Consider the following 13,633-nt stretch of genomic DNA (forward strand, 5'->3'; position numbering starts at 1 on the left):
TACTCAAAGGGCAATCATTCCGGTAAAGGTCAGAATCATTGAGAACAAAGGTCACATTTCCACTGGTCAACAAATTATTTACTAGGAAAATCAATCCGAAACAAAATGTCCATACAGGGTGACCTCCCCCCCCAAACAAAACAAAAAAAACAGAACCCATAAAAATTTAAATAAATTCTACAAATTTCCAGCAAATTTCAAGACATGTTAGGGAAGACTATCGTTCCAATTGTCTTCCCCAACATGTCTTGGGCAACCAAGGAAAACCTGGAGGCCTATTTCGCCAACAAATCATACCATTTGGAGTATAATTTTGAAAGAACATGACTTTTATGCAAAGCGACCAAGATAACTGAAACTTTGGGGAGTGATCATACAGACTGAAGTTTTGTGGGATTTATTACAATTTTTATGGGTTCTGGGTTTGTTGATGTTGTTGTTTGGTGGGGGATGTCACCTTGTATTTGCCATAACCCTGAGAGTTTTCATGCTCACAGCTACTGATGTCTAGTGATAGTGTTGTAATACACAAGACTGGTTTTGCTGAGAGCTTTGTTATGCCATTAAATATTTTGCACTTTGTGAATATTAAATCTTTTTACATTGCAGTTCATAACATACTTTAATGTGAGCCCTCAAGTAGCTCAGTATCTATTTCATAGACTTACAACATGGTGTTTTGATGTTATGCAATTTTCAGTTTGACCCCAGCTGAGGCGATGAGGGTGACGTTAACTCTAATTAAATTCATGATCTTGAAAACCAACTTGTATTTTTGTATTTGCTTTCAATTCAGTCTCGCCTCCTCCAAAGACTCAGTCTTGACCACTCCAAAATCCCAAAGTCTTGGTCTTGACTCACACTCAACCCTTTAAGCTATTAATCTTGACTTGGTGTTAAGGTATTAATCTTGACTTGGTCTGAAGGAATTGATCTTGAGTTGGTCTGAAGGAATTGATCTTGACTTAGACTTAATAGAAGTGGTCTTGTCCCCATTTCTACCTACTGTAATAAACCTTCAGCAGTGGAGATTGACACAGTGTTGAAAATTATGTTGGCAGTAGGAAAGTAGTTTCTAAAGATATGTGATATGAAATGTGGATTGGTCATACCTGGCTGATACATAATCTGCTTAACAATGTCATATCGGCTCCAATACAAATCCTGTGTGTATCACCCCATTGCATCCACACCTCAATCCTCTTTTGTCCCTGTTTTTGTGCCTCTGTCGCGCCATTTGGAGGTCATGAAAGTGGCCACCCTATTTGAGAATGGAGACACACAATGCAAACCAAACAAGTAAGAATTTATTGATAGCTTCCATTCTCACTGAAAGTTAAACATTCCCACAAAGGACAGGGTGAGTATTCTAGGTCCTGTGTATTATTGCTTCTGCCTTGACAAGGAATTGTATCTCATTAAAACCTAATGTTTGCCTTAACAATAAGCATAAGCAAACTATGAGGAAATAAATATCTTGGTTTCCATTTAAAAATCAGGAGTGCCTGGGATCTAACTTTAAAATTCACAAGGAAGGGAGGTCTGGGTATAAATATAAATTAAAGGATGTTATTCTACGAATTCAGGAACATACACGTATATGTGCAGTTATGCATGCATGATACTTTGATTGCTCTCAATAAAAGGCCTATGTTAGTTGTACCATTGGCAAGTACTTTCTTGTAAAAGTTGCAAAGCATCCAGCTTTATTGTCCATTTTATGGAACAACATAAAGGAGCCATACGGGAACAATTAAAAGCATGTATAATGTACTTTATAATGTTATTATGCTGAAGGCAGTTGGCAAGAGTGTAAGCAAATATGTACCTTTGACTTGCAAGTCAATAAAATCTTGAGCTTCAGCGCTCTGAAGTCTTTGAGGCACAAATGCCTTGCACGGTCTGGCCATTTCTCCCAACATTTGTCTTCATCTTCGGGATGGCTGCTGGCTCTGGCCTTGCCGCATGTTTCTCACTGCATGCTTGATGATTAAATGCATTTTGATTTGCCCAGCCATGTTGTAAACTTCCTGTGTGGTTGCACCGTGCTCCACGCCATCGCTCCCCAAAGACTTTGCGTGAACGCCATTATTATCCCTGCAAATTAGCCCATTTAACCCGCCCCTGCACCAGCTCACTCTCTGTTAACCCCTCATTTTTCACTGTGTCTGGACCATGGACCAAGGCATCATGGAGATGTTGGACCCTTCCCCAGCCACCCTTGTCCCGGTAGACCGTAACCCCCGTGAATATTAAACAACACAGCCTGCAGGAATGCCTCGGCTAAATTGACAGCAGATGTCGTTGAGGGGATTTGTTTGAGAAGTGTTTTGTCTGCAAGCTGAGCTGTAAAAGATTGCAGCTCTGACAAGTCGTTTAGTGAGCCTTAAAGGTGAAATGGCATGAGGGTAATGTAGCCCTGTAGAAACTCTACTCAGGCTCACTGATGTCTAAAACCTAAGACATTTGATCATTCACGGAGACAAGCTCAGGCAGGAGTCCATTTCAAGTTGGAATACAGCGAAGACTGAGCCACAATTCCCCCTACCACATATAGGAAATGCAACCCAGAATGCATTGGGACATCCATTTTTGTGTGTTTTTTAGCTGAGCAACGTGCTTCCAACTTGGTGCTTTAACACATCCTGTAATCCCCCTGCGCTTCCCAGAATGCACCGCGGCACCAGCAGAGTTCCGGTGTTTCAAAACCATGTAAACATTGGCTAGCAAGGATGTGGATGGCGCCGATTCAGCGAATTTATGAGTGATTATGATGATGACACGTTCTCCCAAGTTGAGAGGGTTAGCTAGAGGAGGTGCAGCACCTGTGATGGACTTCTGCCATGCCTTATGTTGTCTTGTTGTCTATAATTCATGAGGTGTGTTTACATTGTTCCCTGATCTGGAACTCTGCTGAAACCGACCTCTCGCGTGAGTCACAGACCGCGAGATTCACAACTGCGAAACAGTGAATAGCAGTGACGATTTTCGCTTAGTAGCACCTGGCTAATGGGCTTGATTTTGTAATAATTTTAGTGTTTGTTTACTGTTACTTTCACATGCGTTATCTCCACATCTGCTGTCATGGAGGAGTGCAATATTTTCAGAAATATGACAGTCCCACGACTGAAAAAAAAAGTTTCTTTCTGTAAAGGGTGTTCCCTACACTGGGAGCTGAAGTCTTGCAGAGAAAGCTGCACAAGTTTATCCAGTTTTCGTGAAGTGTCGACAGTTGGGTGACGACGGTGGACGGTGTTGCTAATTCAACAGAAAAAACTTCGCTGCAAATGTCTTTATCACAAGTGCAAGATCACTGGTCAAAAAAAGGGAAAGCTAGAACTCAGAATAACTACACAGAAAAACGTACAGTATTACTGTATTATTATTACGATTAAACATGGCTGAACCCAATGATGAGAGGCTAACAGGCTAGCGATGTAGAACATGCAGCTAACCCCTACGGCAGGAAACGATCCCACTAAGAGCAGGCAGCGACTTTATATACAGTGGTCCCTCGCTATATCGCGGTTCACCTTTCGCGGTCTCGCTGTTTCGCGGATTTTTTTAGTGCAATTTTGCATGCTTCTTTTTTTTTAACTGTCTGCTGTGCTTAGTTGCAGCCAAAATCTGGCAACAGGTCCAGAGACTACACTCTGTTTTGATGCAGAGCACTCCAGCAGCGAAGAAAAAGCACGCACATTGTGTTCTGCGTGTGTCTGTTTATAAGAATCTTCTCGCTCAGAAGGAAAAAAGAGCACCAACAACTACCCATATCACTCGGAAAAAGACACCTGCACCGAGGTGGAAAAAGACGCTGCGGAGCGGCGCCACGACGAAGAGGCGCGATCAGAGGAACTGTGAAATAAAGGTCAGTTACTATTAATAATTTCTTATGTGTCCAACCTCGTAGGTTGATCGTTAAAATTAAATTTGTCAGTTCTAAAAGCCATCATAATTATTTATAGGAAAACGTTCTATTTTTATTTCTCAAACAAATGTTTGGGCCTGAAAACAGGTTTTGATCTTTGGTTTCATTCTACAATACTGGACTTATTTTTCTACTAAGGTTTGAACTTTGAGAGTGTTTACACAGGAGAGAAAAGTGAGAAAATGTGTGTAGTGAGGGGTTTTACAGCCTTAAAACATCTATAATAATTGTAAAAAAAAATAATGCTGACTACTTCGCGGAATTCACCTATCGCGGGCTATTTTTAGAATGTAACTCCAGTGATAAACGAGGGACCACTGTACATACAAAAAAATAACTGTTGTGCAAATGAAAATGTTTGTGACAATTACTGTTCTCTAAAATACAATAAAATGTCCCCTGTAACATGAGTGCAAATGATCTATAACGTTTAACAAGAAACTTGCATGAATTCAAGCATTTTTGATTGCTGCGTCCACTTATGGTTTCCAGAGTTAGCTAAAAAGGTAATTCACCAATAAAAAAAGTTAGCTTTGCAAATTAGCAGATTAGCAGAACTGTGTCCACTACTAGTAACTGCTCAGTATGTCACAGGCTTGTACTACATAAGGAAACACTTTAAACACATAGGGTAGATTATAAAGTGTACAAATCATGTAATTTCTAAGCAGATTACATTTTAATGAATGCGAAAATATAATACGTCTCCTAAATGGAAACTATTGCCAATCCACTGCTTGTGTCCACTTGAGAGGAAGCAGACCTGGATGTCTGGGTGTCCGGGATAAGATGAATGACTCATGCACAAAGAAAATTATTTTGTAGTTTGTTCTAAATTCTGAGCCAGCTGTAGCTGCGGGCTACGGCTGCCTACATAAACTGTGACACATGTGATTTCTTACTCCCAGTCCAAATTATGATAGTTTGGACTACTGGTGCTCTGGTTCCAAGTCCTCAGAGGCAGCAGGAAGAGAAATCAGTTCTGGGTAGCCAAAATATATGCTTAAATTGCTGCATGTAATTTGGGAAATTCACAAGCAAAACAGATCATTTGCAAACCCAATATATGACCTTATTGTTAAGCAAATCATAAGCAAGTTGCTGTTGTGTGAGGTATTTAAATTTATTATAGCACCATATGTTAAACTTAATGCTCTCGTTTAACGTGTACTATGTCCAAAAGAGTATAATGCTGGTTTGACCTTCTCCCTTCCAACTTACAAGATCACTGTTTCCAACATAAATGAATCAAATATTTCCCAAACAATGATAGTAGAATGTCTACATACCCTTGGGATTTTACACATTTTAATTTCTTTGTGGCATTCAAAATATTCAAACTTTCTTAAATTGTCCCCTTTAAACTCAAGCCAAAAATATGTTTTGACAACATGATTATAATGGGTTGCTTACATATGGGTACACTTCTTGGTATAATGTTAACTAAATCATCTGTTTTACAGCCAGTTTTCTTTAGACATTCAGGAGATGAACATTTCCAAGTTACTAAATGTGTCTTGGACTTTATTTACATCAATCATTAAGAAATACAAACACAGTTTTACTGCATGGTAAATCATTTTCTTTTGTTTTTTTTTTTTGTATAAAGAAATTAAAGCCCCTAGGGTATGCAGACTTTCTGCTGTGTGACATATGCCATCTATCAACAGAGGAATTCTAGAAAACTATCATTTTAAGTGCTCAGTTTGAGAAGTTCATGCACCAACCATGTCACAGTCATGTTTTAACTGATAAGAAACCATTACTACTCCTCTCTAAGTGCAGGGAACAGGCTCATTTGACAAGGTGGGGCTTAACGTGAGAAATTAATTCAAGGGTGTCCAAGACCGGGCCAAGATCCATGCAGGACATCTGCCAACAACCCAATAGCGTGAGTGGATGGATCCGTGTAAGCCTCAGGCTGACAATAAAGTCACCATGCTTACAAAGATGCGAACATCCTTTAATGGCTGTGAAAGGCAGTGCAGTGGAATACAAATCTAGGCTGTCTGTTTGTGTTCCCAGAAGCCTAGACTTTTATCCGCTTCCATCCATTACAACCTATGAAGTTGATTAATTGAATGCTGGGGGGAGAAGAGAGAAACTTTTATCAACTTTGGCTGTGATGATCCGACTGTGTTTGAGGAAATCAACAGTTTGGTGAGGAAGGTGGAGAGAAAGCTGATTTATCTTCTGATCACAAGACGACTCGACACTTGCCAAGAAATAAAAGGTATTAAAATATTACCAAAGGGGGTGCAGATCAAAGATGTGCAGAGTTTGGTGTTGCTGGAGTTCGCCACCTGCTTTAGGACAGACGTGTGGGGTCACTGGGGAGTCATGGCTGTCAGCAGCCCCGCTTATACGTGCCAACCGGGAATGCAGATACAAAGGAGGGCAAGAATGACATCCGATGACACAATGGCGGGTTCTTCACTCACACTACCAGCATCCTCTCTGTGTAATCAGTGTGTGCTTAACATTCCTTTAAGGAGATCAATCTGGACTTGGTGTTCTCTCAGGACTGCACGTTCGGCACTGTGTACTGGTGAGCACAGCTAAATTAAAGGTTTCCTGTGATAACGCTAAACTGATAAACCTAAAAATAAAAATAAATTTAAAAAGTCAAACTACAGCAAACTGGTTTCTAACAGCATTCAATTGTTAACTCTTATGATATTGATTTATGGAGGAGTAGACCCGTAATTAAACACGTTCCATCCTGTCTATGGCTGATGCTGACACTTTGATTCATGCATTTGTCTCTTCTAGATTGGACTATTGTAATGCTCTATTTTCTGGTTTACCGCAGTCCAGGATTAAGGGTCTTCAACTGGTTCAAAATGCTGCTGCCAGACTTTTGACACAAAGCAGAAAGTTTGACCACATTACGCCCATTTTGGCGTCCCTGCACTGGCTTCCATCGCTGCAAGATCGGATTTTAAAGTACTGTTATTAGTTTATAAAATTGTTCATGGACTTGCACCTCCCTATCTGGCTGACCTGGTAAGGCCCTAAGTTCCCAGGGTGAATAAAAAGTCTGCCGGTCACAGAGCTTTCGCCTACCTTGCCCCAGCTCTGTGGAACGATCTCCCGATACACATTCAGCAGTCGGATACTGTGGAGACTTTTATGTCACGTTTAAAGACTCATTTGTTTTCCCTGTTTTATCATTAGTGTTATATGTTTTTATTCATGTATTCTTTTATGGTTGTCTTTTTATTGTGTTTTAAATTTTTAATTCAATTTTTTTATGTTGTGTGAAGTGCCTTGAGACGATTTCATCATGAATTGGCGCTATATAAATTAATAAATTTGAATTTTGAATTTCCGATATGAGGAAGATGTGAGTAGCCGCCTGTATACGAGTAGTTAGCAAATTATACAGCCAACATTCACCATTAAAAATCAGTTTAAGTTAAAATTGTCTTTACTAATGACAAATTTGGCTACAACAGAAGCAGTTGGACCACAGCGCGGAAAATGGAAGCAAAATGGGGCTTGCTAATGCTAATGCTAGCTAATGGTAAATTAGCCAACAGAATGAAAGAGCTGAAACTTTTCAGTTCTTTTCAGAAAAAATGTAGATTGCTGCGTTATGATTATCAAATGTGGCTCAACCTGAGGATGCTGATAGAGGCTAACAGACTGGCGCTGCAGGACGCGTAAACTAACTACTGCAGCAGGAAAGAACTCTGGTAAGAGGACGACTACAGTAACTGGTGCTCAAAGGTTAAATGTTAGTGATAGATGTTGATCGAGGCTGTTATCTTATCAATAAACATAAGTGCAAATGATCTATAAAATTCAGCAAAAACAAATATGTATAGTTTCAGGGTTTACAAACATTTTTTACTACTAAACTTTATTTAAAAAAATGTTCACAGCCGTAAAAGCTACTTGGGGTAAGCTTAATTGTTCTAATAATTTCAATATATTTTCATTTATATAGCACCAAATCAGAACAGAATTGCCTCAAGGCGCTTCACACAAGTAGGGTCTAACCTTACTAACCCCCAGAGCAGCAGTGGTAAGGGAAAAACTCCCTAATAGCTTTCAAAGTTAGCTGAAGTCATCCTGCAAAAACGTCACCTTCACTAATTAGCGGTTGTTGGATTGGCCGAATTACTGCTACCACCGGTGGCCTGCAATGATCCAGCTTCTCCCACAGCAGAAGGCCACTCATGACCTCTAGAAAAAGACAAGGATGCCCACTTCCTGATGCCCTCAGGCATGCCAGGACCATCTCAAGGGAGCGGGGGGCCCATAATTTATTATTTGTTCCCCTCTTGTTAAGCAAATACTTTCTCAATAGCTCTTTTCTCCTTTGTATATTTTTACAGTTCTTATTTTCTTCCTTGATTCCCCCTATTTATTTGCTTTCTAAACACTGGTATGGTTCATTGCTTTCAAACTGACATGAAGAAACTTTAAAAAATTACATTTGTCCTCCTTGACGACAGTGTTTATTTGAACGGGTGAACTAGAAGGGATAATAGTGTTGTGGGGAAACCTACAGAGCGTATAGGTGCCGGCTGAGCTTGGTTACCGTTACCTCAGGCCTTAATTAAATTCTGCTGCAGTTTGAAGATATGTGGATGGATATAATACGCTCAGATGTCATCATTTATGAGTGGGTCCTGCCACTCTTAATGTAAAGACATTTCTTCACCGCGTGAAGTTAACAGATGTTATGACCACAGTATATGTTGTGTAAAATGATTTCTTTCAGCACGAGTAAACTGTGGACGGAATCATGTTGAAACCTTGAACACAAACTCATTCATTCCCACTAGTGACCTCTTTGTTTGTTGGTGTTGCTCAGATTTTGCAGCTTTCTTGACCTCCTTCCACAGAACCCATCAAGGCAAAAGGGATGAAAAGGCCAAGCCACTCACGAAGCACTGATCCGTGGCTCTGCTCTGAAAGTGTACAGATGAAATTGTCTGCTTTCAGGGAGGTGTCAGCATGTTGCCCCTGGCTGCACAATGTCACAAATGGATTTTGAGGGGTTAACACCCATTTTTCTCAGTGCTGAAGGACTTGTGATTAAGGCGAAAGAATACAGACGAATAGAGGTCACAGAACTCATAGATCAATCAGATTCAAACCTGTGTTCAGAGAACTGCTTTCATGGTAGCATCTACAGTACAACAGCTACGGTATGCTGCGTTTCTGCCAGGTAGGTTTTAACAAAACATTCAAGTTGGACCACTAATATAGACTGGTAAGAATCAGTGAGACATTCATTTAAGATTAGACATATCACATCTAAACCACCTCTTTTACTGAATGATAAACAGTCTTCTTGCATCTTCTAGATACTGGATCAACCCGATGTTTGAAGAGAACAAAGCCAAAGTGATCCCCTTTATTCTGCTGAGTATTGCTCAACCAATTCTTTTGGCTTCTCTCTTTCTGCACAGGATCGTGACAGCAGATCTGATATGGGTGCGTATGCTGATTTGTCAGATTATAGTGCAGATGCTCTTCCTGATGTACATGGAACCTTCTGTTTTGGAAGCAAGCGCACTAACTGCGTGCACAACCTTTGTGCAGTGTAGAAATGGGATCTAAAATATACTGCTCAAAAAAATTAAAGGAACACTTTAGGGTGATTCTTAGACTATGGGCACTTATGTCCTTTGATCATATTGTATGAAAACAGAAAAAAAGGGGAAATTTCACACTTTTATAGTTATCTTTACAATGAAAGTATGTTAAGAAATTTGTTCTAGTAGTCTATGATGACTTTTTCACCTTTTTTCAGCATCATTATATGCAAATATTGCCGTTTTGTGCTTGTCCCACACCCAGACTTTTGATCTTCAATGATAAAAATGAATGGTAAAGAAACGTTTTTTCTAATGTTTTAAAATATCTCTGAATAAAATATCAGTAAAATAATCAAAACATAATTGGGGTATTCAATGTCATACAAATGTTGTGATTTTTTAAAACAAAATGTTGTTGTCCCACACTACTGCCATAATTTCCACTACAACACTAATGTCCCTTTAAACAGTTTGTATGAAAGATTGTTTGGGTAGTTTTTATGGAGATAAACAGTGACATCAGAGCACATGTATATATCGCCAAATCACAACAAACAGTTGCCCCAAGGCGCTGTATATTGTAAGGCAATGGTGTGGTGGAAATTACATTTACAAGGCCAATAGTGCCCATAGTTAAAGAATCACCCTTTAATCAGAGTGTAGCATCAAGCCAGTTCAACTTCTGGGATGTTGATTTTGTCAGTTAAGTAGCACAGGGCGGTGTGAATCAGTTTCAGCTGCTTTGATGTTAATGAAATTAACAACAGGTGCACTACAATCAGACAACACTCAAAAGAGGAATGGTTTTACGGGTGGAAGCCACTGACATTTTATCCACTCCTCATCATTTCTGACTGATTTTTCACTAGTTATACATTTGGCTATGATCCCCTGCACAGTTAGTCCAACTCCTCCAGGCACCCTGACTATTAGGTATTAAGATTAAATCTTTGGACCCATTGTCAGGCCCTACGCTGGTGCATTGGGTCCTGGGTTTCTCTTGGTGCAGTCCAACCGACACTGTCAGGTTGCACTTCAGACTATCCAGGAGTGAAGTGATGCCGTGGTCCAGAACTGGAAGATCCCCCAGGACACCATCCATCGTTTCATTAGCGGGATGCCCAGACATTGTCAGGCATGCATACAAACACATGGGGGTCATGCAAACTACTGAGTACCATTTTGAGCTGCTGCAATTAAATTGTGGTAAAATGGATGAGCCTGCCCCATCATTCTTTCACTTTAATTTTCAGGCAAGCTGTAGGGTGAAATTTTTCATTTTCATCAAATCATGGGGCATTCTTTTGCTCCTAACACATTACCCAGTCCACATGAGGACTGGATATTTTTTTCCATTCCTAAAAAGGCCCTGAGGCCCGCTGATGCCAATGCATATCTCTGGATTCCTTAGCGTGAAGCAAATGAGTCTTCAACTCCTCGTGGACAGGACACCAGTCCAACTCAGGTTACGTCTCCAGCCAAGGTTGGTATACCATTTACAGCTGCATGGACTGCAACAATGAAGTCTCTTGTCTTCAGACACAGATGGGTAGCATGAGCATGAATCAAACCAGAGCCTACATATTGGTACATATTCCTCCTACTGGGCAGAAACCCTCTTACTTCTGAGGGTGCATTTTCAATGGCTATACTGAACTCACATTTTACAAGCCATTGTTTGATTTTTTTGTCACAACATGCCTATGTTGTGACTTAATCAAGCCCTTTTTCACCCAGCAACCTGGTTTGTACTAAGATGGACCCCGCCCGCCCATCCCCAACGCCTTTACATCACATATTACACTGGTCAACACAATTTTTCTTGGAGTTTTTCAAAAAAAATTGGATAATTTGGGGGCACTGAATCTGAATCTGGTGTTAGTTTTTGCCAATCACATCGCATTTTTGAGATATGAAAACATACTTCTCGTGTCAAGGATTGAAGCAAAAGCAGCAGTCTCGCACACCTCCTTGGCACCATAAACGATATTATGGCTCTTGTTCACATTTCGCAAAACTGGTTTAAAAACTATGCTTTTGAAGCTGCTTTTGTGCATGATTAGTGGCGTCAAACTTGTGAGTGAATGAGCAACTTTTGTGTAATCCGTCAATAAGGAACATGCACTGCAAAAAAATAAATAAATAAATAAACAAACATGTTGTGATAGAGGAAATCTGAGCTCAGATTCACATTCAGCACCCCAAAATTACCCTAAATCAGTTCTCAAAGACCATGCAAGAATTTTTTTTAACCAGTGTTATAGATCATGCATTCCAGACACACCCCCCCCCCCCCCCCCCCCCGAGCATCTTGAACATCTTGAATATTATGCACTCCAAGTACACAAAAACATGTTTACAAAGTAGTGAGAAGAGCAGACATTCATAGTTATTATGGAAATTCTCAGAAGTAAGCTAAAGTAAAGATGAATTTTAAGATATTGCTGCTGGCATTCAGTCTGTTTCATATGTTTACTGAATTTGATTGCTTTCAATCACCTCCATGAAGAACTACAGCAGGTAAGGAAATGCGGAAAACAATTCTCTACATTTTATCAACTCCAAGGTGAGGATAGTGTCTCTGGATCACAAAAATGGGATATTTTCTTGGACTTTTACATGAGAAACATAAACCGGAGCACTAGGAGAAAATGTGTATTGAAGGTTTGATTGACGAGTGCGACCCTGAGAAAACAGACGCAGCAGCTTCCTCCCGGTTCGACCATGTTTTATGTCGGGACAATTAAAGAAGTCAGAGCAGCTGCACAGCCCCGCTCCCCTCTCCAGACACTGCAGTTATTACAGAGGCTAACTTCTCATCAGTGCAAACTCACTGACTGTGCCTAATCTCATCTGATCCATTATTAGCAGCATTTTTCATCTTCATGGCAGAGCTAACAAGGCTTTGAAATTGTTAATAGCTGGGAATGTCCAAATCTTAAGCACAGAGATGAATGGAAGTAGGATCACTGAAAATAAATCACTCTGTAGTCCACAGCTTTACAGTGCCAAGAATATCACAAGCCCGGAAGCTGTGCACATGAAAACCTGAAAAACAAATCATACTGTATGTCGAGAAACTGCTTAGTTTATATGTCAATGGAAAATGTGTTCCGATTGTTGTACAGAAGAACAAGTTGAATTAAACACGCTGGGACCAATGGGGTAGGGATAGACAGTGCAGCACGTGCCATCGCACTGGGACATGGGACATACAGGGGCTCGTGAATGTGTCTGGAATAGCTAACCCAGTCTCACGCCGGTTTGTGATGGCATTACAGAAAGTACATTAATCTATGAGGGTTTTCCTGATGGAGGCATGAATTCATTTCATGACGGGGGCATGAAATGCAGGGTGACGGGGGGACTAAAGCCACCTTGACACTTAGACAAGTTTGATCACTGCACTGGCACGCAATCTGGCGTTCCAGAGAGTAAACTCATTGTAAACTGTTGTAAACTGTGTGTGACCTGTGCACAGCTAGTGCACAAAGAAAATTTAGAAATGTTCAAAATCTCTGGCATGCATTCATTTTGTAAACTAAACGTGAACATTACCCAATCTATTCTAAAACACTGTGTCACTGCGAGTCAACTGACTCACAAGAGAAGCTGCAGCTGCAGATAATTTCTCTGTGATTCTGGGAGTGATGAGAGATGCCTTCATCAGCCAATTTCTGAGAGCAAATGCGTCATCCACTACAAAACCTTTATTTTATATAACTCAGTGTCCAGCAGGACAAAGCAGATTGCATTGGCACAACAATTTGCACAGCAGTGCAGGGATTAAATTTGTGCAAGTGTCATGGTGCCTTAGCTTACATTATCACTGTGAAACGCACTTTTTCACACACTGTGCGCACTGCCCACGACATAGCTGATTCATTAGCTTACAGCCTTGAATCGAACCTCTCTTTGTCATGGTTTCTCAATTGGTGAAATATAGTTAAGTGCAATATATTCCAAAATGGTGTGTTTTTTAATGAATAATAGGCTAAATTTACAGTAAAGAATACTCCGTTAAAAGAATATTGTAATGTCTGTTGCTGTTGTGGTATTTCATAAGATGCTAGGCAGTGATGAATGCTGGGTAAAATATCTGCTGTCTCCATGTCAACCAATAACATAGCTAGATTTATGGCAACTAGTG

Source organism: Thalassophryne amazonica, chromosome 11 (assembly GCF_902500255.1).
Source record: "Thalassophryne amazonica chromosome 11, fThaAma1.1, whole genome shotgun sequence".
Taxonomy (NCBI): domain Eukaryota; kingdom Metazoa; phylum Chordata; class Actinopteri; order Batrachoidiformes; family Batrachoididae; genus Thalassophryne; species Thalassophryne amazonica.